Source organism: Ixodes scapularis, unplaced genomic scaffold (genome assembly GCF_016920785.2).
Source record: "Ixodes scapularis isolate PalLabHiFi unplaced genomic scaffold, ASM1692078v2 PGA_scaffold0__279_contigs__length_252992795, whole genome shotgun sequence".
Classification (NCBI taxonomy): Eukaryota; Metazoa; Arthropoda; class Arachnida; order Ixodida; family Ixodidae; genus Ixodes; species Ixodes scapularis.
The window spans coordinates 83,291,213-83,318,124 of NW_024609835.1; the positions used below are offsets into that span (position 1 = coordinate 83,291,213).

At 44.4% G+C, this 26,912-nt stretch overlaps 1 pseudogene; it reads left to right on the top strand.

The window, feature by feature from the left end:
* The first annotated feature begins 1,027 nt into the window (after nucleotides 1-1,027).
* Nucleotides 1,028-26,912, top strand: part of LOC8042707 — a 35,429-nt pseudogene continuing 9,544 nt past the window's right edge.

Consider the following 26,912-nt stretch of genomic DNA (forward strand, 5'->3'; position numbering starts at 1 on the left):
ATTCAGAATAATATATAGCCGCGCCTCTACTTTCTCAAGCTGTTGGTAGACATCGTTTACAATTATTATCGCTGACGCTGAGAATCACAAGGCACTCCAAAGGTAGAGGATTAGTTCCCACCCCTCAGTTTCGGCAATGCAAAGATCTCACATGTGCAAATTGAAGCACATGATTCTGTCTCATATTACAGTTTTGATACCTAGTATATATGTGTTTGCGTCTGTGTGCGCTGTGTGTGAGGCTTTTTACTCGCTTTTCTACGGGGACAGCACCTTCGAACGAACTTGGAAAAGCATCGTGACATTTTGACCGCGACTAATCGCCAGACTGTATACCTATTAACACACTGCTTTTCCTGCTAATGCTTAAGGAGGATTTGTATGACGTGAGCCTCCGCTTCTAAATATCAAGCGAATGTCACGTGAACGCAAAAACAAGTCGAACGTATATTTATGAATAAGGTGCATCATAAGTAAAGAAATCGTTGACAAACTCCCTTAAAAAACAAAAAGGTTAAAGCTTTTTATTAAGCAACGTGGGATTACAATGTTCCCCGAATTCGTACCCGCATTCAGACGCACAATCGATCCCAACATTAAAAATTCTGCTCACAATGATGTCGTTGCAAACAGCATAAATTATTGAAACCTTTGATTCACGTCTGCGCAGATTCGCGACAAATATATCAAAACGAAACAAGAATCACACCACGCCCCAAAACAGCCTACGAAGAATATTCGGTCCAATGCAAACGATATTTGCGCCAAAAAAAAAATAAAACGGAAACAAGCAGGGCCCTACGACTTTTCGAAACACGACATCTAGAGTCACCGTGATCCAAGTTATCGCCTTTCCACGCCCCAATCGAACATGATCGATGTGCAGTTTCTACGTTTGCGTGGCTTTTTTTTTTTTAACTTGGCTGGAGTATACGGCCTGTTTTTTGTGCCAACGAAGTCGCCTTTATTTAACAGGGTCCCTCCCTTTTAACACTTACGGATTCGCGCTCCGTGGCCAGGACAAAAGATGGTGGCGAATCCTCCTGAGATGCACATGTCCGGGGACGCGGTAAAGGACTTCAGTTCAGCCGATGCCACATGGGTTCTGACGGCTTCTATCGTGGTTTTCACCATGCAGACTGGTAAGCGTTCCGATGTCCATACGTGATTTACTTTTTAAGACCATCGCTTAGTAAAGCAGAGCTTCGGTATGTTTCGCCTGCATTAAGATTACAGCGACAGCTGTTACGGGCTTTTTCCCCAACTCGAAAATATGCGGGGCGTCAGTCGTCGCTATTCTCAAGTGACAAAATTGCGTCAAAGAGTCAGAAGTGCGAGGCACACAAGAAACCGTTAGGGTCCGATAAGATACCGCAGCTATTGCTTCGAATGTACCGTGGATTCACACCGGATATCACATTTCGTTTTAAGGAATATACCACCATTAACGGTATAAGCTTCAACTATTACTAGGTACGAAACTTTCGGTACTCCAGAACCGCGCGTAGATAAAGGTTATGTCGAAACATATATATATATATATATATATATATATATGTGTGTGTGTTTAGTTTCATTTGAATTCGATCACCCTTTTCGGGGTGGGTCCTCAGAATTGTTAGTAAAAATAGATTTGAAATCCCAATCCCCGTGATGAACAAAACTGTATTTCAAAAAAGAAAAAAATGTAATATGTAGCTCGAGAGAAAAATTCATGAAACTCTGCCGGGTAGATTGCGTGAAAATCGCGATTCCATTATTGGTCAAGTTTATACGGTATTTGCGAAATAGTGACTTCTCAGGTAGTGATAATAACGTTTACACAATACGTAAGCAATGCGGGTTGTTTTCAGAGGCGGATTTATTTATTTTTCATTTTTGTTTATTTTTTCACAAAAACGAAAACATGCCACCCAGAGTAATTTTGACTAACAGTGGTATAGCAATATCAAACGAACGATAAAAAGCTATGTCATAAGACATATATCAATACGTAGCAATTTATCTAAGTTATCGATCGGCATATAATTATTCTTCATTAAACTTATTGGAAAATTTTGATTTCGCCCCAGATGTGCACAAAAAACAGAAATACGCAAAACTGTGAAATCCATTTCTGAAAATGCCATTCTTTTACTTTCTCTAAATTTTTTACTTGATATCTCATAGGGTGCAGAAACACTGTACATAAGTCTTGGATGTAATATTTGTATTGTATTTTGGTGGACAACTAGTTAAATAAGCCAATTTTAAGCCCGTCCCTCAATCCTTGGTTCAACTATGCTGGCTCCACCACAATGGTACTGGCGGCCTCATGAAAAACAGATGGTTTTAGAAGCCAGTTTGTCATGATGAGTTTGCTGTTATTTATGCTCATGACAACTACAGGAACATCTGAGGCACTTTACGGATGTCAAAATGATCCATTCAAGTTAACAGTAATGCCAACCGCAGTCTAGTGCGGGACGATCCAGACATGTGTCAAACTCTGTCAGGTAAACGTTCTTATCTCAGAAATGGTTGGCTCACAATGTGACATAAAAAAGTGTAATTTCAAAATGAATACAAAATAATCACTCATGAAGCAGCTCAGTATCTCTCTTCTGCGATAATAAAAATTATGCTTTCCACTTCTGAACGCAGGGACATTTGTTTGTACGAACTTGAACAGTTTGAACTATGTATATCATTTGAATTTGCTTATAAGCTCTCATACACAAGACAAATTTCAGCTGACGAAAAAAGAAAACACCAGCTGATAGCATATCACAAGAACACTTTATATAACTACTAATATATCCACGTTATTAGAACACACGGATGCATAGACGTTGATCATAGTGCACAACACTACCCCGTGTGTTCATGTAGAGGCTTTTACAAAAAGTCTGCCATTTGCCTAGATATTTAACAAAAATATACATTGTGAAACGCCATGTAGGCACTAAACTACCGATAAGGTACTTTGCTGAAGACGCACTTCACCTTTTCCAAGTCGCCCCACGTGTGAGATTCGGATGCATTTTTGAGTAGTTATGAATCCCCTTTCGGCTCTCTTAGTTTTCTGGAAATCACTCATATAGTATTTTTTTTAATTCAGGAGAGTGACGTTTTTTACACCCTCTCCCACCTTGTGCACTAAATCCAGTGATGCCTGCGTGGCCTCATCCGCAGACGAACGGAAGTTGTGCACCATCGCCTGATGCTTCAGTAGCCCCAATACTCCATCGCAGGCGTTCTTGTCGTGTCATGAGGCAGAAAATACCCACTTCTCCTTCGGAAGTCCGGCTCCATTGAACTCGTAGAGCTGAAATCTATTCTTAAAATGAGCTGGTGCACCGTCAGTCATATACGTTAATGAAGCATAAACTGGATTACTGGAATATAGTCATTCAGCCAGTTCTCAATGCACTTCAGAGCGAGCACCGCGTGGGGAGTGTCATGGCACAGGTCTTCACACACGACAACGAAACATTTGCGACCTTGCGAGGTCAACGTAACACATGTGAGCACGGAGATTTAAAGCTTGTGCCAGTGGTGCGCTTGTATTTTATGTGGCAGGATCGCCCATCCAGTTTTCCGCAAAATCAAAATGCATGACAATATGTCGTCTGGTCACCCTGCTGTTCTCAATCCGAACAGCTTCCCGTAGACTTCTACGGATGAAGTCGTAAATAGAAAATATTGTGGCCCATTTTTGCACCTTTTTCAAAAAGGCGTTCGAGTCCGCAGTCTTTATTCACCAAATTGCCGTTCTCCCACGTGCAAAATTAAATCTCCTTATCAGGAACCAATTTCAATTCTCATAAGGAGAGTCGAACAATGCTAGGCCATTTTTTGCATTCACCTCGTATAAAATTGGGCGCTGAGTTAGGACAAAGGCACAAAGCGACAATATCATCTGCTGTTATTTTTTCGTCCCGCGCGCTGCTAGAGCAGATAAGCAAAGATCAAAATTCGCGCAGCACACGTATGCACACACGGTTTGGTCGGGGTTCAGTCTAACCCATTTTGGTCGCAGCAAATGAAACATGGTCCATCTAAATTTGGAGTCCGGGTTAGCTTTCTTAAAGAGCTGGTAGGCTTCTCGGATGGGCCTGTCATGTAGCGCTTGACAACGGCTTGTTGTTCCCCATCTTTCATAATGTTCACAACATCCTTTTTGTTGGTGCTGTGCCGGGAACAGTCGAAATCATTTTCGGTATAAACCCGCATAGCTGACTGCACGATGTCTTCGCCTTTCTTAGCGCCTTGGTATACCTCGAGACACCCCCACACGCCAAAACGCTCACGGTCGCTTGGACTTTTTTAAACTATAGCTCTATGCCTCCAGGATTAAATGTGCGACGGAAGGTTCAGCGCCAGAGTTTGATTCGCTCGTTTCCTGGCAATGTGCTGTAGTCAACGTTTTACGTACCTGTCTGCTCTACGACACCTCGATTTCCCGCTGTTTTCTTACCGCATAGCAGTGACGGCTCCTAAATTTACGACCGACGGCCTTCGTGAGGGAGTTGTCTCAAGTCCTTTAGCATATCTTTCTTCGTTAGTGTAATCTACTACTTCATATTCTTCAATTAAGCATGCCGGAGAGCTTCAAGGTAGGTCACTCACCGCACAGTTTGACCGTTGCTCACCAGTGAGGCGAAATCAGTTGTGGCAGAGCATATTCGTCGGCAGCACAGTACCCAGGCAGCAGACAGTATTGCGCCAACATTGGCGGCGGATCGGAGAAATCGGGCCAATATAATTCTGATACTGCAAGTATTGGCGCTGAATCGTAAAGATCGGGCCAGTATTACTGCGATGTGGCTAACGTCGGCGGAACATCACTTGGGTCGGCCAACGCCACGCTGATATACAGTATCCAGCACCGTTTTCCGGTAATTTGTCGGGTCTGAACCGGCTATTTCGGCCGGTATTAGGGATTCTTGACCGCTTCAAAAACGATACTGAATCGGTCAATGGCGCCGGCCAATCGCGGCGGCCGCCGCTGTTGCCACGGGCCGCTCCGAGGTCGTGCCGGGCAATCAGCGGCTGGAACTGTTTTTTTCCGTACAAACAAACGGAAGAAAAACTATTTTTGTAGATGCCTTTATTGGAGATTAGTGCAAAACGGGGGGGGGGGGGGGGGGGGGGGGGAAGGGGGGGCACGTTATGTTTTCTAAAACATTTAGTTTGCAAGGTTTTGCAGTGCAATTAATATTGTTTTCATACAACCATGCCTCAGCGGTGATTTCAGGTAGCGCGTCCCGACCTAGGCGCATCCTAACTTCGGCAGTAATTCGCGGCGCGCCCGCTTGGGAGTCGGAGGTGGCACGCCCCTTCCACCGTACCTGCGTACCTGCTTCGGAGCCAAAATGGCCGATTAAAGCCAAAATAGAAGTCTCGTGCCGTTCCTCGAGTGGCCGGTGCGGGAGAAATGGCGGCGTTGCGGTCGCTATTAACTCGGTTCTCGAGTACGGATCGATGCCACTTTTTCAAAGCAGGCTCTATGGCAGTTTCCCAACTGATCGGTTCTAGTAACGTTGGCTTGGCCCAAGTCCACTGACACTGTAGCGGCCGCGACCATGTTAACCGATATTGGCCCATCTCTCCAGAACTCGAATGATATCGCCGATTTGGCCCATTTTTAGAACGATCGTTAACGGTATTGGCCCAATACTGAGCCATGGTGCAAAATATGAAACTGGGCCAATATTGCGAGCAATATTCCCCCGACGCTGGCCCAGTGTCGGCGTGCTGCCTGGGTAGCAGCTATGTACGGAGGCAGGATTCATTTCAATGCATTTACGTTCAGGTCGGTTACGGGCCAAAAATATCGGTTGCGGTATATCACTCGCTTATGTCTCTCAAAGTAGTCGGCTTAGTACTTCCCTTTAACGATGAAAACCGCCAGCCATGAGTGAAGCATGGATGTACCAAATACGAGTGACCACCTATACTCCCAAGTTCAAACCCGTCGGTTCTTCCTTGGCGAGTTCCTTTACCGTGTTCTTTATTTATCCCCTTCTATTTTCCCTTCTTATTTTTTTAGAATAAACGATTATATGAATTTCATCGCTTAAAGCATCAGCGAAAAAGAGCGCGCTCAATATCATTTCATTTAAATAAAACAAAAGAAAATAATAGAGAAAAAAGGACGATTATAGAATCAGGGAATACACGAGGACAACAAACTGTAGGGGACACGTACAAGATCAAATGGACGAACTTATATTAGATAGCCACCGACAAACATTTCCTTGGTGTGGTGCTTACATGCCGGAGACAGTGGTCTTGCTGGCAACTGTCAATAATCACAGCGGTTACTACTAGAGATACATTGCGACCCGTGTGTAAATAACGTCCCAGGCATTCATGAGATCGCCATGATAACGTCAAACGTCGGCTCTGTTTCTCTCCTCCTCTAGACAATCTTCACTAAACGGAGCCAGACAATTGTTTGCGCAGTGATGTCGTTTGGTGAGAGAAGGATAGTTGCGGAGAGCGAACCAGTCCGGTACACAGCCTCGGTCGGAGGCGCGAGGTCAACAAAGCTTATCGTAGGGCGCAGTCTCTGACCATAATTGCTTTTCCTCGCGCTGATCAAAAGAGACCGGCGTTTGTGGCAGCTCGATGAATAACAGAGTGCTACTTACAAGAGGAACGCATCTCCCACATAAATATAAGAAAAAAACTGTTTTATTATTTTTATTTTTGAAGATAACTCCCTTTGAAGAACGCTCTACGTGGCTGTCACAATTATTTTGTTTCTGATCTTTTAAACTACGTAAACAAATTACAAACAGATATTCAACTCTCTTCGTGAAACGTCGGCGGCCGCTTTCCGAAGCTCCACGTTATCCCCACCAGCTTCGCTCCTGTTCGTGTTTCCTAGAAAATGGGATGACAAGATGCTTCCTCTAGCCATGAAATTCTAAAACAAAATTGCAAAGCAGTAAGAAAATTGAAATTATTGTTCTTTCATTATTGTTCTTTCAAGCTATAACGGCTTTTGCAATACTAGAAAGGGGTTTTATTTCTCTCAGAAAACGTGATATCGTATATCCCATAGGTTGCATACGCAAGTTCACTTAATAGTAATCTGCTGCAATGATTTATTCGGTAAAAATAATTGCCCGCCAGATCTCAAAATATAATGTCTAGCTCGCCCCGCTCTCACACAACATGTGGCATTACTGTTAACATGGTTGATTCGTTTTGCCCTCCGTAACGTGCTTCGGATGTTTCTGGAGTTGCCATGACCATATATAACAGCCACCTGATCATCATAAACTGGTTTCTAAAACCATCTGATATTAATGAAGCCGCCAGTAACATTGTGGTGAAGCCAGCATAGTTAACCGACTTAAAATTGGCTTATTTAACTATACTCGTTTTCACCACAAGAACCGTAGTAACAATAGTCTGCCTCCTTGCGTAGAATTACTAATTTCCCTCTTTCTGTAAATAATTAAGATAATTAAGATATATAATTAATATTTCAACTAGACGTGTCTTACTTTATCAAGACGCATACGTTTCGAACGGCAAAAACATCGCTGTAACTCCGACAACCTCATCCTGTAAGGACTACTTAGCGCGGTGTTTGAACAATACGCAAATCTTTTTTTGTTGGGGTAAAAACGCGTATAGCTGTCTTCAATATACAACAAAAATATCGCACCGAAGACTTATATAAACTGTTTCTACAGCTTATGGGCAATGAAATAAAAACGTTACAAGAAAATAAGAAATAGCATTTTTGAGAAAATTTATACCAAAGTTTGCATATTTCCAATTTTGCACATATTTGGGGACAAATCAAATTTGTGCAATAAATTCGATGGGCAAGAAACATATACAAATCGTCGATAGCCTATATAAATAGTTACGTATCGATACAAGTCCAATTACATAGCTCCTTACGGTTCGTTTGATATAGCTATCCCAGTGTTAGTCCAATTTGCTCAGTGTGGCATGTTTATGATTTTATGTAAAAATAAATAAAAACATAAAATACAACAATTCTCCTCCGAAAACGGCCCGTATTGCATACTTGCAGTGTCAAAATTATTATATTTACTAAGAAGTTCATACTTAGGAAAGACACTAAACTTGAGAAAAAATCTAATCGTGATATTCAAGTATTCCAAGTAGCAGCGTTTATATTTTTTTTTTCTCTTGGACTACACATTTCTATTCTTTTTAAGGCAGTTTTGTTCCTCACCGGGATTGGGATTGCCCATAATTTTTGCAGATAATTCTGAGGATCTACCTCGACAAGGTTAGTCGAATTAAAAGGAAACCACAAGTATATATTCAAGAATGTAGACTGTTCAATAGTTCAGTGTTTACTAGCCATTACACTTTCGCGTGATACGCTTAGGTACAATTTTTACGGAAACCGTAACCATGGATAAACAGCTGCTACCGCGGTGAGATATAGAAGTTCGATCCCCGCTCGAGTCCCTTTCGATCTGGATAAGCGTCCTGCCGACGTGCAGTCGTGTAGTTACTACTGGGCGTTTTCAGATAAGATCGAACAGCCATGTCCGGTGACCGTTCTCAATTTTGATTAAAAAAAATATATATTTTTTCTGGCTTCATGCCAAGAAAAATAAAAACAATACTTGTTTCAGAAAAAAAAAAACTTGTCTTTGCGAAAACAATTGGTAAGCACCCTCTCAGTCACGTGCGCGTTTTGCGTGTCGCACGATGTTGGCTTTTCGGGCGGCTTCACCCAAACAAACTGTTCCGGCTACGGGTCTAGAAATATTTACCAACCCATTAGGCATAGGAATGATTGACAAAGAGTATTAACCACCGAGCATTATGGTTTTCATTTTGAGAAACGAAATCGCAAGTACGGCAGATTGAGCATTAACGCTCTCGATTAAAGACTTGTTTCTCCGTATCTAACAAAGATAAGGTCTTCAAACTTTGCTAGTGTGGAGCCCTGTATAAAGCTCATCTGTGGCTCAAATATCGTTGTCCTGGTCAGTGGGATAAATTTACAAGAATTCCTTACACTGGGAACTTAAATAAAAATGCATTATTTTGAAGATCATTAAAAAAGCCATCTTTAATTTTCTTTCAAATATCCAAAATTAACATTCATAATATCCTAACAAAATATGCAAGAACATAATGCAACATTTGTGTGATTTTTAAGTTATAAAGCAAGAAATATGGCCAAATTGACACTAACGTGGTTGCGATAAATGGGGCGTGATCATAACCATTCTGCACTATTTCATTACGATTAAAAAATGTCAGAATGCTACGTGGTTGTCAGGAAACAACAAATTAGCAGCGCAGAGGTGGACGGTAGTTTTGAAGGGAAAATTTCTAATATATTTTCGTACAACCCACCCAAAAATACCCATGGGCCGGAGCGATCGAGACTCGCCACCCTGTAACATGCTTCGAGGTGCCTGCCTTAATCGCCGGCGTGTAGCGTCCCCGTCTACGCGACATAAAGGAAGAAGACGGAGCGACTCTTCAAGAAGATCAGGCTACAACTTTGGCGCTAACGTGATATAGGAGGTAAGACGCGGCAGAACCTGAACCTGCGCCGGCTGTGAGCGCCAATAGATCCGCCGCCGCGAAGAGCCGCACAACGCCAAAGAAACAAAAATACTAAAACAAAAAATTCAATAGACTGAAATTGTCTGTTTTGGGCGTTTCTAGATAGGATCGAAAGACCATATTCGGTCGACATTTTTTTTTTTCCAAAAGATATATTTTACTTGTTGTGAAACCGCAAAAACATATTCGAACATTTTTTGAGTAAAATAATATTTATCATGAGGAACGAATATCACAAAGTCACTGTCGGTGTATGCGCAAGTTTTTGCGACTTGCGTAAAACCTTCCTTTTGGATATTTATTTAAAAAAAACTGTTGTCGACTTACGATTTATATTTATTTGTGCAGAGACCAAACATAATATAAAAAAGGTAAACATGCATTATCGATTACTAAGCAATTCAGAGCCTTATGGATCCGGATCTTAAAAGGTTGGAAATTCAAATTTTTTAATATGATACGGACTAGTTTGTTTAATATTCAGATAAGTTGCAATTGAAATTGAAAACGATACTTTTTTGAAAAAACAATACACTGAAATGTAGACAGGTTACCGATTTCGCAATAATTGAAAAATCAGTTTAAAATGAAGGCCGTCTTAATTTTTCTTCTACTTTTCACATATCAATGCTCATAATGTGTCCTATTAGGCCCTTCAAAAATGCTTTCCAATATATATATATATATATCAGTGTGTCGAACCGAAAAAAAATACGGGTTCGGTTACGGTTCAGGTTCAGGTAAATTAATTTTGTTCCGGTTCAGTTCCGGTTCGATTAATTCAATCCGCGAACCGGTTCGCGAACCGGTTCGGAAATTATAAATGACAAATTTTAACATCAAAATAAATTACAAATAAAACATCTGAAATCAGCACATACGAAACGGGATACATCGTAGTGTAAGGCTCAGGGATTTCTACCAGGAATAGTTTCTTTATGTGCATTCAAAGGTTACCTCACCGACGTTTACGCATTCGGACTTCATCTAATTGGGTCCGACGCAGTAGCTGTAAAATCCGCGACCTCCTTACAAACCCACTTACAAGTAGAACTCGCTAACTATCCCGCCACCTCGGCGTGTAAGCAATTGAAGGAACAGTGGGGAGAAAATACAGCTTTCTTTATTTGAACTAGCCTTCGGTAACTCAAATTAGACCCTTAAAGAAGTTTTCATTAAGCAAGATACGGAATATGAAAAACACTTCACCGAACTCAACGCCAGAAGGACGTAATAGGATAAATATTAAAATAGAAGAGTTCGCTGTCTCACAAATATGTTAGCTTCTAAGTGCCTATACGAAACCGGATGCCTTGTTATCAAACTCCACAGCCTTTTCTTTTCTCATTCCGATGGAAGCAAGCTTCAAGAACTCGCGCGTTCTAGAAACGTGTTATGAAATGAGCATACAGCAGCATTTAGGATTTACGAGATTGTAGAAAAATAAAATCCCGTGACGCGATTTTTTTTTTTTTTTTTTTTTTTGCACAGCCTTCCAATTTTTTTTTTTCCGTTCAAGCCGCGACCAGCGCAATACTGGTTCCTATGTCAAGATTCATGGATGCAGCGTTTGTCAAGATTCGTGGATGCAGCGTTTATATTCCTAAGATTGAGTGGAGAAGAAAAATATGTAAGCGAGGTGTGTGTCAGTTGACGGCACTTAAAAAACAAATGGCATTGATAGCACATTTATTGTCAACAACGCGTGGCCGAACCGTTTTGACATGAGCCGGTAACCGTTATTTTTTTTCCGGTTCAGTTCCGGTTCGGGTTCATCGCGATAACGATATAACGGTTCGGGTTCGGGTTCAGTTCCGGAAAAAATACCGGTTCGGTTCCGGTTTTCGGTTCGGTTCGGTTCCGGTTCGACACCCTGATATATATATATATATATACATATATATATATATATATATATATATATATATATATATATATATTTCTTTTTTTTCTCTCAGAGCGCGAAATATATGGAATTGCCGTAGCGGGAGTAGAGAAACATAGGACGTTGCCAATTTCAAACAGGGGCAAGGAAGTGGTCCAAGAATGTAGGAAGTCTGTGAAGAGAAAACACTGTAACAGGAGTTCGTGAAAAATAAGAATTCATACAAAAGATTACAGGTGAGTTTGAAGCCTGCACAAGCCAACAATTTAAATGCAGATTTCTCTAATCATTTAATTTCGGAGCCTACATTTCGTAGGAAGGCTGGCCTGCTGATGACCACGTTTCAATTCATAAGAAAGAACACATGTTTAAAGTGGTACAATTAAAACAAGTTTAATGAATCAAGGTCCTGTGCGCACATAAGGCGCTTGTAGCCTGCGTCATTTCTGCCGGAAAGTGACTTGAGTAGGCCCCAACGCTCTCCTGGCACTCCGTGGAGGAACATTTTTTTTCTCCCGTTTTTGCTGTAGGCGATCACTGTTCGTTTCTTCTCAGTGGCACCGCAAGCTCGCGACATCGATCTGCCTTTCGCAGCCGTAGGAGACTTTACTTTCAAAGACATATATTTTCTTCGTCTATTGTTCTTGCTAAAACAGCTGCGGTTTTCGAGATGTCGGACCGCAGACACTACCACAAGTGACAGGAATGAATTCCACGCACAGCAGAAACAGAGTCCTACTTTGCTTTCCTGTCCCTGAACGCTTTAACGTCAGCTTTCGGGAGGTGGCTTAGTTGCACGTTCGGCAGTTTAGTGTTCAGTGGCGAACCATTTCTGACGCCGACTTGATCGCCGACGTGGTGGGCGGTCGGAGGTTGTACAATGTTGCCTGGTGCTTGACACGACCCCCTGTCGCGCACTCTTGCCATGTCCAGTTGCGAAAAAAATCCACTTCGCTGACGTGTACTTGTTGCTCTGCAGGTCGTGTAGGGAGTATTTGTTCTTAAAGTGGCTTGCTGCACTATCAATAACGTAGGGTACATGAGCATACCCAAACTAGATTTCACGACTCATATCAATTAAGTTACAGGCAATCTCATTCAATCGCAATTAATTTTTTTTTTTTTTCGTTGTGCGGTTTTTTACGGCGGCGGATTTATTGGCGCTCACAGGCGGCACAGGTTCAAGTTCCGCCGCGCCCTACCTCCTATAACATGTTACCACCAAGGTTGTAAGCTGATCTGTTTGCGAACTCGCTCCGGTTGCTTCCTCAACGTCGCGTAGACGGAGACGATACGCGCCGTCTGTTGAAACAGGCACCTCGAAGCATGTTACAGGGAGGCGCCTCTCGATCGCTCCGGCTTATGGGCATTTTTGTGTCGGCTGTACAAAAATATATTGGGAATTTTCCCTTCAAAACTCCCGTCCACCTCTGCGCTGTCAGTTTGTATTTTCCTGGCCACCACGTAGCATATTTACGTTTTTTAATAATAATAAAATTGTGAAGAATGGGTATGTGTACACCCCATTTATGTCAACCGCGTTAGCGTCAATTTGGTCATATCGTCGCTTTATAACTTCAAATCCACACTAATATTGTATTAGGTTTTTGCAGCCTCTGTTAGTACAGATAATAAATGTCAATTGCAGAGAGTTTAAAGAAAATTAAAGATGGTGTTTTTTTAAAACGATTTTCAAAGCATTGCATTTTTAGTTAAATGCCCATGTGTGAGCAATTCTTGTAAATTTCTCCCGCCAACGAGGGCACCAATATTTTATGCATGGGTGAACTATATAAAGGGAAACACACTGGCAAAGTTTGAAAACCTTAGCCTCTGTGGATACGGAGAAAAACAATCTTTAATCCAGAGCGTTATTGCTCGATGTGATGTATTTGCTATTTTGTTTCTTGAAATAACGACCTTAAACTAGGTGGTTAATTATTTTTGTCAATCCTTCCTATGCCTAATTTGTTCGTAAATATTTCTAGACCCGTAACCAAAAAGTTTTTTTTTGTTTTTTGAGGGGGGTGGGCCCCCCCCCACCCCCCTCAAAAAACAAAAAAAAAATCTTTTTGTTTTTTTTTTTTGGTGGGGGAGGAAACCCGCCCGAAATGCCAACATCGCACGATATGCAAAACGCACACGTGACTGAGAGGGTATTTACCAGTTTTTGTTTTTTTATTCGCAAAGACAAATTTGTCCTCCAAGACAAGGATTGGTTTTATTCTTCTTAACATGAAGCCAGCAATACTTTTTTTTTATCAAAGTTAAAAATGGTTACCGGACATGGTTGTTTGATCTTTTCTGAAAACGCCCTACTCAGCATGGCCTGAAGTCCGTGTTTCTTCATTGTCCCCGTTTATTCGCGCTTTTAACCTTTTATTCACGTTAAATACTCCAAATTAGCAGCCCCAGTTCACTGGCCAAATGGCTAACCTTAACCTGACTGTAAAGTCAGGGTAGCTTAATGCTAGTGGTTGGGATCTTGTAACTTGGGCTCTGTAGTTTGAAATGGACACGCTTACAGAGCACAGTAGTGCCGGTGCAATTTGTTGGGAATGCGTAAACATGACTGGTTCTGCAGAAGCGATCACTCACTACTTATTATACGTAGAGTACCATGTTTTCAAGATAAAATTAATGCGGTTAAATATTTTGTCAGCTTGCATCTCTACAAAAGCTTTAAACATTCAATGTCAAGGTGATAAAAAATGAAAGACGTTTACAAATCTCTGTAACGCGAAATTAGAGCGCAACTCTTGAGGGGGAGGAGGAAATGTGCCCTTCCTCCTTTTCCGTACCCTCCCCTCCTCTGCTTTTCGTCCTCCCCTCCTTTCCTCCTCCCCTCCTCTCTCCTTCTCCTCCCCTCCTCCTCCTCCTCTCCTCCTCCTCCGTACCTTCCCCTCCCCTTCCCGCGTACCCTCCCCTGCTTCTCCCCCGTACCCTTCCCTCCTCCCCCTGCGTACCCTCCCATCCTCCTCCTCCGTTCCCTCCACTCCTCCTTCATACCCTTCCCGCCTCCCACAGTTTCTCCGCTAAATTTAGCTGAAAAATTTACGCCGAGTGACCTCAGTTTTCCCACTAAATCTTGTCGCGAAACTGAATTCGTTCATAGATGATGTCACATCGTCATGTGACGTCATTACCCCGCTAAATTGAGCGAGGACACTGAATTGGTGTTGAGGTCACGTGACATCAATTTTCCCGCTAAATTTTTCGACGCCGACGCCGCGAAACCCGGAACCGGGAACCTAAGAGCTGCTCTCTAAAATATTGGTCAACACTTCCGCTGCCCGTGAGGTGAAACATTGCGACAGCCGAGGTGTGACGTCGGAACCGTTAAGCTGTAATTTCGGAGCAGATGGACTGAATGAATGTTTAAGGTGCGAGCCCCACCCACCACATAGGCATTTCGTATTAAACCGAGTAACACACCGGACGAAACTTCCACAGCATTTTGGAACCGGCAAGGGTGTATTAAGTAGCGAGCACTTCGAGAACCTGCTAAACAATTTTGATTGGACAGAAACTGGGACTGGCTCGTGGTAAGTGAAAGACACTTCAAAAATCGCGCGCCCAAGTTAGAACTCGAGGAACGACAGAAGTGGATGTGTATGCATGAACCGTTCCCTGTCGTTGGTGTGGCTGCCCGAACATTTTATGCCATGTTATTGTACACGCACAAACACCGCCTTGTGGTTACTAAAGAACACTTCCAAAATAGCGCTATCAAGTTTCAAGCATATAGCTCCACCTAATTTCACGCCCGTGGTTTCGCCGCCTTAACACCCTTCTAGATATATTTCCTTTTATCGCCCGAGAACCTTTCTGGCATTATTAGCGAAAAAGCTTTGTTTTTATTGTTTCCATTATCAGCGGTCTCATGTTTATGTTTAAACCTTCCGTTATGACGTCACGTGACCTCTGGATGTCACGTACCCTCTCTTCCGCCACTGTACCCTACACTCCTCCCACAGTTTCCCCGCTAAATTTAGCTCCAAAATTGATGCCATGGTACCTGAACACCAATTCAATTTCCCCGCTATATTTAGCAGAAAAAAAGTAACGTCACATTACTTCATCTCACGTCACCTATGAACCAATTCAGTTTCTCCGCTATATTTAGCGGCGAAATGGACGTCACGTGACCTCGACACCAACTCACTTCCCCGCTAAATATAGCGGAGAAACTGATTTAGTATAGAGGTCATGTGACGTCAGTTTTAAGGCTAAATTTAGCGGGGAAACTGAATGCGCAGTGTTGCATTATAGGTCTCGCAGACCCACAAGCCAATTCAAATTCTCGCTAATTTTACCAAGGAATGGAATTAGTGCATAGGTCTGTGACGTCCATAATGCAACGCGCGCGGTTACGCCGACGGCGACGCCGCGAAACACGGGAACGAGAGCCTGAGAGCCGCGCTCTAAGAGCTCGTTAAACGGCAACTCCATTCAATTCCAAAAAATTTAGGCTTACATGTGATTCCATTTCCCCGAAGCACTACAAAGCAGCTTTACGCCTTCGGATTTGCGAAATATTAAATATTATTTGTGTAATCTTAGTTTAAACATCAGCAGATAGCGAAACCGACACATTGGTTGCGTCAGCCAACATTGGTTTCGTATCGTCAGAGTCATGTCCACGTCACCAGCGGCGTAGACCTTCCATTTTCCCGAGGGGAGCCGTGCAAGCGTACCGCCGGAACCACGGCGCATGCGCCGGCGAGCACAAATCTAACAAAATGCTTGTGCCAGCTGCGAAGTTGTGGGGGTAGAACAAATGCCCCTGTGCTTCTGAAGCAGTAATCCACTCGGCCACGAGTCTTTTCTTTTTAATGCATGAAAATAAAGCCTGCGGCTGCAGGATATAAGTCAAAAGCTCATTAACAAGACAACGCACAAAACAGTGTTCGAACTCAACAGGATCATGGCCCGGAAGGTCTCTGCCCCCCCCCCCCCCCCCCCCGGATCCCACCACGGGGGAGCACGAGCCCCGACACCCCCCCGTAGACTACCCCTATGCCTGACGTCACGTCAAACCACGTGGTCTTGTGACGTTCGTGGTGGCGAGATACGGGAAACGTGAAGCGGGCAGGCCGTTTTGGATGGCGTGAACGGTGACGGCCCAGGGGAGACTGGGAAGGGGAGAAGACGAAGGAGAAGGGGGGGGGGGGGGGTGAATAAACCGGGCATGGGGAACAATTTGGAACAGGTCGGCGAAGCCAGCCCGACCGGGAAGACACGCCGAGAAAAGTGCCAGGGAGCGTGCTGGAGAGAGCCCGGGAAACAACGCACCAGAGGAACACAGTGGAAAGACCCCCCCACTGCCGTCAGCACCCCAGGTCCCCGAACCCTGAGAAGCCTGAATTGCCTCAATCGCAAGGCCGCTCGCTAGCGTCAGCGCTCCAAGCCCTTGAACCCTATGAGCCCGACCAGAGAAGCACAACGGCCACCCGCTGGCGTCAGCGCCCAAAGCCCCTAAACAGGGATGAACAGTATTTCAAATACTTTGTGTATTTTGCGTTTCTATTTAATTAAAAATTGGGTATTGTATTGTATACTAAAACGTGGGTATTTCAAATACAATTGTAATTAAATACAAATTTGTGGGCGAAAATACATGCTTCAAATTTATTGTCACTGTCCAGAGCAGGAAGAAAACTACGTTCTGCACCGAATGCAGTGTCTCTCAATCAAGCACAAGCGTTTAGTGACTTTGTGATTATGGTGCCAGTACAGGGCAAGAATAGTGACAAAATCGACGGTCACAGGCAGACTGGCTAAATAAGTGCCTGTGACAACTTGTGATGCTTTCCAGCCTGATTTCCATCCATTTTTTGCCTGGAACATTCTAAATGCGCGGGTCGTCCAGATTTTTCGAAATGGTGCGAGTTGCAACAATAAAAAATTCTGTAGCTAGTGCTGCGCGTCTTGGTCGTCTCGGTTCTTTGTTGGTCTATATCAAAATGTAATCAACAAAAAAGCTGCTTGAAGCTCTGTGCTTTTTTTCTTTTATTATGTCCGAGCTAATTACATTTTTTTTGTTATTATATTTCTATTACGTTACTAGAGCCTCGCACACTAACTCCCGAGTGTGCGATGCAAAATTAAAATGAGATACCCAGATACCCGTTGCAGGTGCCCTGAAGTGGCTGACGCAAATTTTAAGGAATGTATTTGGAAAAGTATTTGGAGGGAGACCAAATACATTTGGTTGTATTTGTATCTTGAACTTAAATGCTTTTTTGGAAATGTAATCAGATTTGTAATTAAATACATTTTTAACGAAGTATTTAGTATTTGTATTTCGATACATATTTGCATGTATTTTGCCCATCCCTGCCCTTGACCCTTCGAGCCCCGGAGCCAACTCTCCCAAGCACCAGCGTAGTGACGGACAGTCCGGTACACCACCCCTTCAGAACGCCATGACGATCGGTGAGCTGCGGGCGGCACCAGCACCGACTCCTATTATTATTAAACAATGAATATTGCTCTCACCTCGTCTCTCCTCATCTCAGCGTGGGCACACACAGCGCGTCTGTGCCTCCACTACGAGGGTCGTCAGAGTCTGAAAGGTCACAGGATCCCATGTTCGACGGCGGACTAGCATAGAGCAAACTGCAAGTGTCGTCTGCTCCGCAATTTTCGCCAATGTACTTGGTGTATCAAGGAGTGTCCAGGTTCTTTAAATTGACCGCGAAATTCGGTTTCTTAACGTATCGTGCTACGACTTTGTGCAGCGTTGCCCACAAATGGTGCATTTTTTTCATAAAAGTTACAAACAGCGAACTTACCTGAGAGAAAGGTAAAGAAAGAAAAAGGCTTAGCTCCTATGGAAATGCGGCGAAGCCAAAGGTCTTCAAACAATACGGCGCCATTTCGCACGGGAGACAAGAGATGGTGCAAGCGGTCGCAATGCCAACTGCGCCAACGAATGAGCATACGGCGCCGAGAGCTGGCGTCTTTAGCAGATGATCTTTTCGACTCAAAAGCGGAGCGCGTTCCGCAGGCGGCAACAGTGGCAGTAACAAAAAGCAGGCGCGATAAAAACAGGAACTGCAAAGCAGACGACATCGGTACCCCGAAAAAACAGTACAAATATTCCGACAAACCGTTTTTCTAGTAGATTATGTGTCCATTCAATATGTTTTATCAGTAAGGATGATAAAGTAATGCATTGGCAACTGATATCAAAAAAGATCGCGCCGATTTTGAGTCGAAAAGATCGTCGGCAAAAGACGTCGGCTCTCGGCGCCGTATGCTCGTTCATTGGCGCAGTAGGCATCGCGGCCGCTTGCGCCATCTCTTGTCTCCCGTGCGAAACGGCGCCGTTTTGTTTGAAGGCCTTTGGCTTCGCCACAATTCCATAGGAGCTAAGCCTTTTTCTTTGTTAAATTTTTCCTCGGGTAAGTTCGCTCTTTGCAAATTTTACGAAAAAAATGCACCATCTGTGGGCAACGCTGCACAAAGTCGTAGCGCGACAGGTTAAGAAACCGAATTTTGCGGTCGATTTAAAGAGCCTGGCCACTCCTTGATGCACCGAGTAGTTTACTACAACATCGTGTGGAAACTTGCGGAAGACAACTCCCGGGCTGGTCAACTGATAATTTGAGCAGGCAGGAACACAACGTCGTGACCCTATAAATCTTTCGACATTCATTGCAGCTTAGGCATCGGAGATTTGGCCCTCGCTCGTATCATAAACAAACTGCTCGTAGCTCTCAGCTCTGAGAAGTGCACACAGCAGCGCTAGTTACGTGTTACGGTGATCACGTGGACACCGTTGAGCCAACACCGGGAAGAGAAACTCATGACGTCATCGTCCAATTTTGCTCTGAGAAGTAAAAACAAATAAAACGTGATAATGACGTAGACATGACCCTGACGTAGTGGTTCAATGTTGGCAGCTCCAAGTCCATAGCATTGGGCGCGTTAAGTTAACGCGCTCAAGCGCGCTCCAGCGGTCAGAGTGCACTCGAGCTAAACTAAACGACATCGTCTCACTTCCGGTGCACGCTGGCGGAGCGCGCTCCGCGAGCTCCGTCGTCGGAGCTGGTGCGCGAGAGCTCGAACAGGTCGATTTCCGGTGAGATGACGGCGTTTCCGCTGTCGCGGCCAGTCTCGCGGTTACTCGCGGTGGTTTTACGCGGTGGTCTCGCACGAGACGGAAGAAACATCAAGACCCAAGTGTTTTGGGCTCCGGGCCGGGGCGCCGGGCGGCTCTGGACCAGAGGAGTCGGGTGTGCGCAATCCCTGGCGAGCGAGTTCCCTTCCGAACACTCCGAGGATGCCACCGCGCTCGCCTCGCCAAACCTCGCCAATCGCGACCGCACCAACTGAACCCGGCGGCCGAAAGGCTCCGGCCTAGACAGGAACAGCACCAAGGTAGGCCCAGTCGTGGGTAGGAGCTGCTCGTTCTGCGCTACCATGTAGTGCTCGGAGCTCTCGGCGTCGTTCGTGCTTGCGCCAAAGCCTTTAGGGATTCCCTCGGACGCGCAAGTCGCACCTGCTTGGATGCGTGGATTCTTTGACGGCGATCGCTTGGCAGCTCGTGTAATCGTTCCGCCATCGTGTAAAATACAACAATAAAAAACATGGTGCTGGTGTAGAAAGGTATGCATACATCATTCAAATGCTTGTCGAAGTTCTTTATGTACCTTACCGCAATTTAAGGATCAGGCGAGCCAATGAATTCGGTCATTCAGTCGTCATTCTTTAAGGCTTTTGGGCATTCAGAAGGGGTTCGGCGTACCTTTAATCGCCGCACCAACAGCGTGCAGCACAAATACAAGCTCTTGCTGTTGCCGCCGTCTCCGCGCACTTATTTCATCGAAGTCATCGTCGAAGAAATACTATTTCGACGCGACGGGAGCCATGCTCACGCGCGCCGGAAAGCCAGAAGCAGAAACGTTAAAACAAATAGGCGTCAGATGGCGCCTCGGTACCAGAGTGCGCCGTTAAAGGACCCATGAAACGAATTTTGGGCTGGAGTAAATCAATTTATATTGGGATTTTACTAATAGCACATCGTTCAGTGGGCCAAAAGAACAAAGGTAGAAAGTCAGAAGCCTGACTTTCGCTACGAAAATTTGCAAAACATAGCGGACTATTTCGTACCTCCTTCCCTTCGTAAACTCTCCGCCTTTTCACTGTGATACATCCGCGGACCCCGCAGCGCGTCACCGGGCTACTAGCCACCATAACCGGGCCCCCGCAGCGCGTCACCAGGGCCCAAGCGCACGTCACGCGACACCGGACCTCACTTAATCCCTTTACCCCTAAGCTGACATTGCGGTGGAAGCTACGCGCTTGCCGGACCAATCAGCCGTCTCCCTTTCATCACCTGACCTCATTCTCTGCGGGTCGGTATACGCGAGAGAGCATGATCACGTGGAAAATGTGTGGCTGACCCAACGAGCACGTAGCTTCAACAGCACTGTCAGCTTCGGGGTGAAGGGGAGTGGGGAAAGCAACTAGTCGGAATTTTGAGCGACGGGCTAATCTTCTAGGGGGACAATGGCTGTGTCCGGCTACACGAGCCAGATTACGAGCAAGAGGGGACTCCCCCCCTTTCCGACTTCTTGAACTGCTTGGTACAATGCGCGATTTATGAGTTGAGGAGGAAAGCTAAACAGAAAAAAGTTGAAAAAGCGTTTCATGACTCCTTTAAAGGGACCATGAAATGACTTTTTTACTTTTTCCAGATAACTTTTACATTAAACCGTCAATGTTCACTGAATGCCGAACAGGCACCCCTTTTCGTCTCAGTTTATTAACTTCTACACAAAAAATTAATGAAATATCGACTTTTTCTTGACCGCAAAACAAGCCGTGACGTACGCTGCTTCCGGAACCGGAAGTTCTCTCGGCAGTTGGAGATGGGAGCGTTAGCGGCGACGAGTTGGGGTGTGCTGGTAGGTTTTACTGCGCCGATGTCACCGACGTATTTTCTGAATCGGCGCCTCTCATCGCCGCATCGCAGCTGAGCGAAATTCAATGAGATACGTTGCGCTACAGCGACAGCATGGGACTAGTCCCATACGCCGTTATGCCTGTTGGGAAGTGCAGCGAGTCTTCCGGTGAAGACTCCAGAAGTTAACCCAACTGTCATTGTTGGTAAAAGGCGGCCAGTGTCAGTCGTTTGCAAAGCGACGTAGATGGAAACAAATTGCCGCGGCGTTTTTCGCGGTCTCGGAGATGCAGGAGCGAGCCGACGTTAAAAAAGATACGTTTGAACTACGAGTGTCAGCAAGAGCCACGTAAATACCTGTTCACACTCGGAGCGGACGCGCGCGTTTGATGGAAGTGCTGTATTCGCGCTGTTGGTAAGCGCTTCGGGACCGATCTTTTACGATTGCAACTCGATATTGACGCGACACTCGTCAAAGAAAGGTTGGACCGGTATTGCGCGTATACCTCCCACGAACTGTTACAGCTCGACAGTGACGTGCAGTCTGTCAGAATAAAAATGGCATACCAATAACAAAGTGTACATACCGTGTTACGAAGGTAATCCATACAGCGTTTATTTCAGCTCTATATCACACAAAACAAGAAGAGAGAATTGACGAGGGTCCCTTTTCGACGAGTGTTCGTCAACCCTGCCTCGGAAAACAAGGGGAAGAGATTGACCTCACCTCTTAACCTAAAATTGAGGTCAGCGATCAAACTATAATACGGGAAGGGTCCACAAGGGTAGCGTGGGCATATTCCATTCAGCACGAGAGCCGGTCGTAGGCAGACAGACGGTCTTGCGACGAAGCAACGCTGCGCCGAGTCGGAGTGCCTGCTAGGCCTATATCCTGAGAGCTTCGTAGGAGCGGGATTCGCGGCTGTTGTCGCTCTTCTCGGGTGTTTGTGGATCCAGCGTTCTTGTTCGTCGTGGTCTGTTTTAAGTACATTTTTTTCTTGCTGCTTGAAGTCGGCACGCGCGAGATGAAGACGTAGAAAAATAAACGTTCAGTCAGTCAGAGTTCTGAGAGGAAGGAAACCAAAGGAAATCACCGTTCTGAACTCGGCCCTGCCCAACTGCGCACGCGCAGTGGTTGCTTCGTTTACCACACGATAGATGGCGCTTGGCTCTCAGCATTATCAAATTTGGCAATTTTCGCCACACATCTCTAATTATGCTACAAAATGTGGATCTGAATATTATTTAACAAAACTTTTAGGAAACATTCGCCGGCTATTTATTGTTTACGATCGCGGTGCTGGTGAGGTAGGCTCTTACCCAATAGGCGACCTGGATTTGGCTGACGTGCTCCATTTCCGCGGATGCATCGTAGTGAACAGGCGAAGGAAGGAAGGCGCAAAAGAGTCCAGTTTTCTTTTAAAAGTTCTATAGCAAATAATTTTTTTTGGCTCCCTAGTTTTGTGTTTTTGTGTTTCTTTTCACACCTTTTACGACGTGCGGTGGATGAAATTCGATTTTAAAATCATTTCATGGTCCCTTTAAGCTACGCTCCGAACCCGCGCGCTCGAGCGCAGATGTCCGGGGCATGGAGCTCACTCACTTAACGCGCCCATTGACGGCACTTTTGATTGCGGCTCACGTCGCACGTTAGAGTTAGTAAATTTCGGGGACTTGGCTCATTTGAAAGTTTGCTGGCCAGTTTATTTAATATATAGACGGAATTAGGTCGTAATATTTTACTTGTGGTCTTCCTAAATGATATTGACGAGGGCCGCATAGTTCTCTAAATATCAAAAATGAAGCGGAGTTGCCCTTTAAGTAATATTTAACCAATTACATCAAGCTCCAATTGACTTAAGGCAGCGTTAAACTCTTTGACGCGTACGGTCATACATGTTCTTGGAAATTTTTGCCCATAATTATTGTTTTTCTAATTATTGGAAGGAACTTTATTTGTTTCATTCGTAATTCTGGATAAAATAAACATAGTTATATATTCAACTTTCTTTAAGACAAGATTACGAAGATGCGAACAATTGAAAATTTTCTGGAGAGTAAGGCAATAAGTATTGAAATTTCCCTTAAAATTCACAGTGAAATGAATTCTAAGATTTCACCACCAAAGTAAGACTTGAAAACAGCGAACACTTAGCATAAGATACTTTTATGTTTGTGTCTATAAAAAGGCACCAACTTTTCCACCTGCAGAGCAACATCGTCAATAATCTCCACCTGCAGCAAATTTTCACCTGCAGAGCAACATAGAGACGATATATACAACGCTGTAATCTTGAAAAACTTTTTTTTTTTTTTTTAATTGTGTCGCGGCGCAGTCGTTTTTGAATTATTGATTGCGCTCTATCAGCATGCTTTTTCCTGATAACCTCACTTAGCCGCAAAGACAATGTCTCCTTAGAATATTGTAGACTTTCTGCAAGCACAATAATAACCATATACAATGTATTGGTATTTGAGACCGCAGATCTTAGGCGCCCGCTTCCGGATTCAGCGACGTCGCCGTCGGCATCGGTGTAACCGCGCGGTGCATTATAGGACACATCGCATAATACAACGCGCGGGTCTCACTCGTGACCAGCGCGTTGTACTGTAGACGTTTCCCACAAGTGACGTCACGTGGGTCCCGCGCCTTTCCAATAATGACGTCACGCCTGACGTCATAAGGGTCCCGCGCGTTGCATTGGGGGAAACGTCCCATGCTGCAACGCGCGGGCCACTGGTAACCTGCGCGTTGCATTATGTGATGTTTCTCACAATAACGTAACGCGTGGCATCACAATCACTAATGAAGGTCATGACAAAGGTATGCCTCCTCCTTCGTACCCTCCCCTCCTCCTGCTTAAGAACTGAGCTCTAATTCGGCATTGCAGAAAATTGTAAACGACTTTAATGTTTTTGTTTAACTATTAATTGGCTTCTTAAAATGCTAAGTGCTCCTACTTCAGGGGTTCTCTACCAGTCAATTTTCATGTACTTCCCAACCTCCAGGGTTCGGGCTTCTGGAGTCCGGCTGCGTCTCGCAGAAGAACGAGGTGAACATACTGATGAAGAACGCGGCCGACGTCATCTTGGGTGGCCTTAGTTATTGGGTGTTTGGCTTTGGCCTCCAGCATGGTGAGGACCGAGGCACCACCCTGTTCTCCGGAATCGGTTACTTTCTCGTTGATTCAAGCGGGACCGAGGATATGGGTCTTGTCTTCACGAAATTCATCTTCCAGCTGTCGTTTTCCACAACAGCCACTACAATCGTGTCCGGGGCCATGGCAGAGCGCACCAACTACAGCGCGTACTGCGTCTTCTCGATGCTAAACACTGTCGTGTACTGCATCCCCGCTGGCTGGCTATGGGCCGATCACGGCTTCCTGCGAAAGCTGGGGGCGCTAGACTTCGCTGGATCCGGCTGCGTGCACCTGCTCGGAGGTGTGTCTGCCCTGGTGGCAGCCATGTTTCTGGGCCCGCGGACCAACAGGTTCGAAACGAAGAGGGCTGTGCTTGGGAATCCGATCAACGTAGTCCAGGGGGCTTTCACGCTGTGGTGAGTATAGCTGCAAATACCCTATTTTTCAAGGTTTATTTTATTAGCAAGTAAACCTCTACACGCTGGGCCATCTACTTCGTTGAAAGAGTACACACTTTGCATGCGCAAAATGTTTGTAATCAGGATTTCAAAACATGTGGGCACACGTTGGAATCGACACGACACACCGGTGTTTACGGTTACGTGTTACTATAGTAACGGCATTGCCGGTAACGCGTTAGGTTTTTTCGGTAACGAGTGACGGTATTCGTAACTTTTTCCGAACAGTAAGGGGCAACTTATTTACGTTACTCACTTCGTGTAACGGTTAACGCAGTTACGTTGCTTATTAGATATTTTTCAATTCTTCACAATACTTAAAAAAATAATTACATCTCAATTTGTTTTGTGTTTTTTCGCTAGGCAAATGTTTTAATTTATTTTCTGCTTTTTTGCGTTTTTCCTTTTTGTATTTAGGCGAAATTGCAAAAGAGATAGGGAAATATGTTCACTTTCTGCATGGACATGTTGTTTCTTAAAAATGGCGTTTATGCATACCTGTAACATCAAAAGAGTAAAACATGTTAATTCATAAAGGAAAAAAATAACCGAAATGTAACGTGCGTTACTATTTATTGGTAACGGTAACGGCAATGCGTTCCTTTCATTTGGAGCTAACGTAGGTCCGTAAAGAGCTACATTTCTTTGGAATTAACGAGTAATGTGTTTTGTTAGTTTTGTTTTGATAAGACCAACAACACTGCGTCCACACAGCATCCGCCCAGACTTCGTCAAGAGTTGAGAGAACTATAGCACCCTTATTGCGCTACAAACGTTTTTCCAATAACCAGGCTTGAATGTGCGATTGCTTGTCAAATGCTCTCGGAAAGTAGCTTCTTTTCGAGCTCAACCCCAGACTGTTCCCCAAAACAAATTTGTTAGTGTGTTTTTACCGCAAAAATAAACTACGCATTACGCTCTTTCTCCGCCCGAAGCGCTAGAGGACCGAACCAGATTTTAATGTTTCAGTCCTTACCGGCAATTTATTCAAAAGTGATAAGTGATCTTCTGAAAATTTCAGAGGAGAAATGGTGGTCGACGGAGCTATCAAACACATAAAGTTTTAAGGCGCCAGAAACCGAAAACGGACGAAAATGAAGCCTATTTTCCTATTCACATTTTCAAATAAACACTTTTGACTTTTAAATAAAATATCGGTTTGTGCTGAAACTTTGGCATCTGGTCATAACAATAACACATTTAAGGGGCACTTAACTTGCTTTCTGGGGTCCTCGGTTTATGGTCATCGCTGAATCTACGAGCTCTAAGTATCCTAAAGTATCCAAAACAAAATTCACGCGTGGTTGATTTGCATATAAAAAGAGCAATCAACGATTGCGACAGTTACCGTTGTCGCAGCACGACAGGTGGCGCTACTGAATCTTGATGATTATAGTTAAACGACGGACGGCGCGTGTCAGCCATTCGCGAAAGTTAGGCTCACGCGTGACTGCGCAGCCGACCAATCACGCTCAGTCACGCTAGTGACTGAGTGCCGTCCGTCGTTCGACCATAATTAGCAAGGTTCGGTAGCGCCACCTGGCGTTCTGCGACAACGGTAAGGGTCGCAATCTTTGACCACGTTTTTAAGTGTGCAAATTGGGAACGCATAAATTATTTTTTTTTAAGCTGCTTATATTTTTTTAGTTTGACTTATGACTAGGGGTGTCGCGAACTTTTCTCAAACCTTGATTTTCACGTCGGTTCGACTGGTTCGCCGAACCTTCGACATTTCACTAAAGTTCGAAGAAGTTCGACTCATGGACAGTGTTTCCCGGCTTATACAGGAATGTTTCGAATTTCGGGAAACAAATAATTTAGAAGGTAGTTCCACGGGTAGTTCATTTTATATTTCATAAAATGGTTATCGATGTTTACATCATACAAAAACGAAAATATGCGCTTTTATTGCTCTCATTAATTAGTAATGTGAACCAGTGATGCAA